The sequence below is a fragment of the Macaca fascicularis genome, chromosome 12 (assembly GCF_037993035.2).
Source record: "Macaca fascicularis isolate 582-1 chromosome 12, T2T-MFA8v1.1".
In the NCBI taxonomy this organism is placed as follows: Eukaryota; Metazoa; Chordata; class Mammalia; order Primates; family Cercopithecidae; genus Macaca; species Macaca fascicularis.
The window spans coordinates 101,751,238-101,757,237 of record NC_088386.1 but is presented as its reverse complement, the minus strand read 5'-3'; positions in this window follow the sequence as shown (position 1 = coordinate 101,757,237).

Here is a 6,000-nt window from a genome sequence, read left to right as displayed (position 1 = left end):
TAAGAAGTCTATGTGTTTGTAATTTTAAAAATATATATATATTTTAAGGTGGAGTCTTGTTTTGTCACTCAGGCTAGAGTGCAGTGGTGTGATCTTGGCTCACTGCAACCTCTGCCTCCTGGGTTCATGCAGTTCTCCTGCCTCAGCCTCCTGAGTAGCTGGGATTGTAGGCATGCACCACCACACCTGGCTAATTTTTGTATTTTTAATAGAGACAGAGTTTCGTCATGTTGGCCAGGCTGGTCTCAAACTCCTGGGCTCAAGTGATCTGCCCACCTTGGCTTCCCAAAGTGCTGGGATTACAAGCATGAGCCACCGTGCCCAGCCACGCGTTTGTAATTTTGATAGCTGTTTCCAGTTTGCTTTCTGTAGGCGTTGTGCTGCTTACACTCCCATCAGCAGTGCATGAGAGTGAGGCTCTGCTCTCTTTGTGTGTGTGTGTGTGTGTGTGTGTGTGTGTGTGTGTGTGTGAAGAGAGAGGGTGGTTTAAATTTCCTTACAAGTTGTGATACTATTTATTTTATTTTATTATTTTTTTATTTGTAGTTGATAGTATTTAAATAAGAGGGAGTACAGGAGAGAGGGAAATGGGAGAGGGCCTTCTGGATGACCAGAATGTGAACAAGAAGCAGCAGTGACTCTAGATAATGATAATAACCCCAATAGCTCATACTTATATAGCATTTACTATGTACTTGGCACTAACTGCTATACTAACTGCTTTAACTTGTTCCCTTATTATGAGATTAGACAGGGCTCATTTTCATTGGATTTTCTTCTGATTCTTAAAAACAGGTATTGAGTATTTACCACATGCCAGATACTGCTAGGTGTTGGTCGATGTAATTTTGTTGACAGAAGTCCTGCCAAATGTCAACAAAAAGGGAATTTTGGAGGCAAGCTCTTACTCACACCAACCAATATTCTGTAGAAAATAACAACAGATTTTTAATTATACTCTTGTTTCTGGTTCTGTGTCATGTTTCCTGAAGGATGTTTGCATTGGAAACTGCAATATGAGGCAAGGTGTGTGGTTGTCTCACCTGTTGATGCCGAAGCAGGGCAAGTCGCAGTGGCTGCTTGACCACACACGTGTGCTGATGGTGTGCTTTGTTTCACATTTCTTGGTTTAATAATTATAGTTTTGGACTGGAGGAGGTGGGAAGGGGGAGGGAGCACTTGATTATGTGTGTGTGTGTGTGCGTGTGTGTGTTGTAACACTAAGCTAAGAAATAAATCCAGTTCAACTACATATCAGATTTAGTCAATAGCTGGCAGTTATAATTAATACATGCAATGTACTCTTGCAGAGGAATATTGAGAAGGCAAAAAATTCTGAATTCATATAATAAAAAATATCTTTGGCCAGGTGCCGTGGCTCATGCCTGTAATCCCAGCACTTTGGGAGGCAGAGGTGGGCGAATCACGAGGTCAGGAGATTGAGACCATCCTGCCTAACATGGTGAAAACCCATCTCTACTAAAAATACAAAAATTTAGCCGGGCGTGGTGGCGGGCGCCTGTAGTCCCAGCTACTAGGGAGGCTGAGGCAGGAGAATGGCGTGAACCCGGGATGCGGAGCTTGCAGTGAGCTGAGATTATGCCTCTGCACTCTAGCCTGGGCGACAGAGCGAGACTCTGTCTCGAAAAAAAAAAAAAAATCTCTCAGATCTTCAGGAAAATATACTGATGTTGAATGGCAAAAGTATGAGAGGCCAGAATTAATTAACTTTGAGAGCCAGTTCCTCCCACTCTTTCTGTTTTTCCTCATATCCTTTCCTGGGCCCTAGGTCATCTTCAACATTGCTCCATAACCCGTTGTCCTTCTCTTCTGTCTCTGGCTTCTAAAATTTATCCTTAGGTTTGAGGTAAGAACTCACCTTCCCAGTCTCCTTTGCAGCTGCAATGCAGATAATGTGACCTGGGCTCTGCCACTCAGATGTGCTGGTAGGAGCACAGGAACCTACGCTCTTGCTTCCTAATCCCAACCTGTCTTACAGGGCCAGGAGATGATTACTCTCTGTTCAGCTGATCGCTTTTCCTTACATTCCACACCATGGGGCCAGGATACCAAGTTACCCTTTTTTTTTTTTTTTTTTTTAAAGGATGAATTTGAGTAATGAAGGGGATTCTCGGGTGGGACAACTACGGTTAGAGTCTTAGACACTGGAAGAGAATTTTGGGGAATTTTAGAAGCTAGGGAAAGCACTTGCAGTAGAAGATCTGTCTTTTGTGGGTATCAATGCCAGTTGGAAGTAGAAAAATAGGGGACTTTAGTAAGGAAGATAATTTAAGGTAACTGAAGATTGTTTCCAAGTCAGAAGCAGAGAAATGGGTTCTGACTCTAGAAATCTGGGTTAATGCTGTTTTTGTCAAGGTGCACTCAGATAAAATGTGAAATCACAGCAGTTATTTCAAACAGTGGGGAATTTAATAGAGGGATTTAGATATAGATATTATATACGGGAATAACTTGTCTGAGCTTAGAGTCAGCTGCTCTCTTTAGACAGGACATGTCCTTTCCTGTGTGGCACAGGCCCTACCTGGCCCATTAACTTAGTAGTAGACTGGGCCAGTCTCTGAGTGTGGGATCATTATTAGAGAGGAGTTTGTACTTGAAGAATCAAGACATGTTTCTTCGATTAATGTGTTTTACTTTTTTTTTTTTTTAATAGGTGAACTAGATTTTTGGTAACCATTGATGAGTGGCTGCCTTAATTTTTAGACCTATACTTGGTATTCCTTAAGAACAAATCCATAGTCCTCTCTGGTTCTCAGGCTATATTCCTAAGATATCCCATTCACACAGTTACGTCAATTATGCAAGGACCCTTCATGCGTTCAGCCCAGTCCTGGATTCTAAATTCTAGATCCGTTAATATGCAACTGCCTCATGGATGCCCTGAAGGCAACTTATTTAACACATCTGAGACTGAACTTGCGATGTCCCTACAAAATCTGGTTTTTTTCCAACATTCTCTCAGGGATGGACACCACTGTCTATCCAGAGGCTCAAATGACAAACCCAGGAGTCATCTACGACCCCGTTGCATTTTCCCATATTCAATCTATTGCCAAATTCCCTCTATTTTTACCTCCTAGATATCTTGTGGGTCTGTCCTTTTTTTCCTGTATCTCCACCCCTAATTCCCTTGTCTAAACTACCGTCAACTCTGTCTTGAATTACTAAAACTGCCTCTGACCTAGTCTGTCTGCTCCTATTTGATCCCTATAGACTGTAAGATCTTGGGGATAGTGGCCGTGTCTGCCACTGTGCTAAGTATTGTGGGAAATATTTGCTGAGTGCACATAGCAAGCACTCAGCGAATATTTCCCACAATACTTAGCACAGTGTTTTGCACATAGTAGGTGCTTAATAAATACTAGATACTTGTAAATACTAAATATTGAGTAAATTGAAATTAAGTTTCAAAATAGACTGAATCAGTTTTCAGCCTATCTAAAAGTACTGAAAAAGGTCTGTAAACCTCTATTTTTCATGGGCTGTAAAGGAATACTTTTCAGGGTTTTTAGATGCAAGTGACAGAAGCTGAGTCGGGCTAATTTTGCAGAGAAAGTGATTGTTAAAAAGAGTTTGTAAAATCATTGTGAGAGCTGAAGAACCAGGTGAGACGTTAAACTTCCAGAAACATGCTTACGACTGTGCTGGTCAGAGTGGTTTCATGGAGAAGCTACTGCTGCCACCATCATGACCTTGACACTGTAATTTGCTGTGTGCAACTTCTGCACCAGAAATCAGACTTGTTGCTTTCACCAGGGCATCTGATTGGTGGATTCCAGGTCTCATGTCTGCTTTGCCACTGCAAAGGAGACCTGGAAAGTGAGCTCCTCCCCAAACATAAGAAGCATACCTGAAAGATGTCAGGCAGCCACCAACATGACCAATGTCCTCTACGAATGGACATTCATAAAGTCTTCATGTGCTCTTAGCTCATAATTATGCCTCTGGGTACTGGCGTGTGCACAGTAAGTGGAGTTATGGAGATAAATGGTAAGAGTTCGACCCTGAGTACTGTAAACTCTTTCTACCTTTGCAGCTGATTTTGCACTTCACCATTAGATGCTTTAGTTTAACCATCTAGAAAATTAATATAATACCATCTTCCAAATGCTGAGAATCAGCAGTAATAGTAATGTATTTTGAGGTCCTTGGATAAAAAGCAGTCTAAAGATTCACTGTATCATTATTTAAAATAGATGATTTCTAATGAAAATGCTAAGTTCAAAGGGCTTGATGGCTTCTCAGGATGCAAAATGGGCAATGCCTGGTATATTAGCTTAATAAACCAGTCCCAGGGATGCTTGCCTGACTTTCCTTCCAGCTCCTCTGTGGGCATTAGAAGGCAGAAATATGCAGGCATGGTAATAGCTGTAATCAGTCACAACAAGTGAGCTTATTATATTGGCTGCTTGCACAGTCGGAGCCTTCCAAAGCTAATCACAGCCCTTTTGCAAAGTTCATTGGGTTGGACTTTCTAATACATCCTCATCCCAGCTATGTTGAGAGATAGAGAAACTGAAGATGAGTCCCCTGATAGCACCATTTACCCATGTGTTATATAGCATGAGAGAATCACATGTGAAAAACACCAATCTCTTTCCTTTTAGTCGTGGGATTTGCAATATTTCCAGCAGGGTAGTATCAGCAATTGATTTCCTGTTACAGCTCTCCTTTCTTTTCTAGTTCTTTTTCCCCTTAGGTGCAGTAGACTTAGCTCTCTTCTTCCCTGCTGCTGTCAGTCAGTTCTTTATCACTGCCTTTTCTGACAAAAAGGGCTAACCCCAGCCTTTTAATCGCTCTTAGTCTCTTGCAAGCTACCTCTTCTTTCATGCATTGCTCTCCACCATGGAAACACCTTCATGGATCCTCATCTTCTCATTAACCCTCCTTCTTTTGTCTCCCATTGATTTGTCAAGTCTCAGAACTCCTGCACACATAGTGAACTTCCAAGGATTTGCAAGATAAGGTCACGATGTGTCTATGTGTCTCTTCTGTTTCTGGTCTGCCACAAGCCTTTGTCACTTTCTCTTTTCCCTTTCCTCTCATCAGTTGGCACAGATGCTTCTGTCCTTCCTGTAATAGACCATGGTTCTGCAAACAAATGGACTCCTATAACATGGGCTCCCATAAGGTGCTTTACATGGAGTGTAGCAGGTTCTCTTTGCTGTTCAACAAAATGGGCCTGTGGAGAAACAAATGCATCAGGCCTCTGCATCATGTTGCACCAGTTGTGCCAAACTCAGCCTAGGGATAATTTAGACAATACACCTAAGCTTATTTGATGGCAAGCTTATTTGGAGGAAAAAAAAGCATTAGGAGTTCTTTTTTGGAGCAATCACTAGATACAGATTCTCAGAAAGGTTTTTCAGAGTTGAGTCTGGCCCCTGATCAGCCAGCGATTGACTATGACAAGAGAGGGAAAGGCACAAACATCTCCTCAGATGGCATATAAATTACAGTGGGGTGGCCATAGACTGAGAGGATGTTGGAGGGAGATTGAGTATTTATTAAAATATCTTTTGTCAGCCCGATTTATTTTTGTCTTTCTTCATAAGACGTGATAGTTTTGCATCAGCGCATCTAAATGAAATAATTTGTTAAAGGTCAAATGCAATTCCCTCCAGCCAGCTTTCATTTACCTTCTAATTAATAACTAAATGTTCACACATACATTAGTCCAAGTCTCATGCATAAAATAATAACTGCCATTTATTGAACACCTATTACATCCCAGGCATTTTGCATATATTACTCAAATTCTTACAACCCCAGAAGGTAAGAATACCCCTTTAATAGAGGAGGAAAATGATGCTTAGAGAGCCTAAGTAATTTGCCCTTGGTCATGTAAATTACTGTCTAAAGCCAAATGCCCCATGCTTTTTCATGCCATGGTGTAAGGCAGCTGCTTCCTGCAAAGGCTGGATGCCTTGTGCCATCTGTTGTTGCTGATGAATGGAGAAATGAGAGGTTGGTATAGCA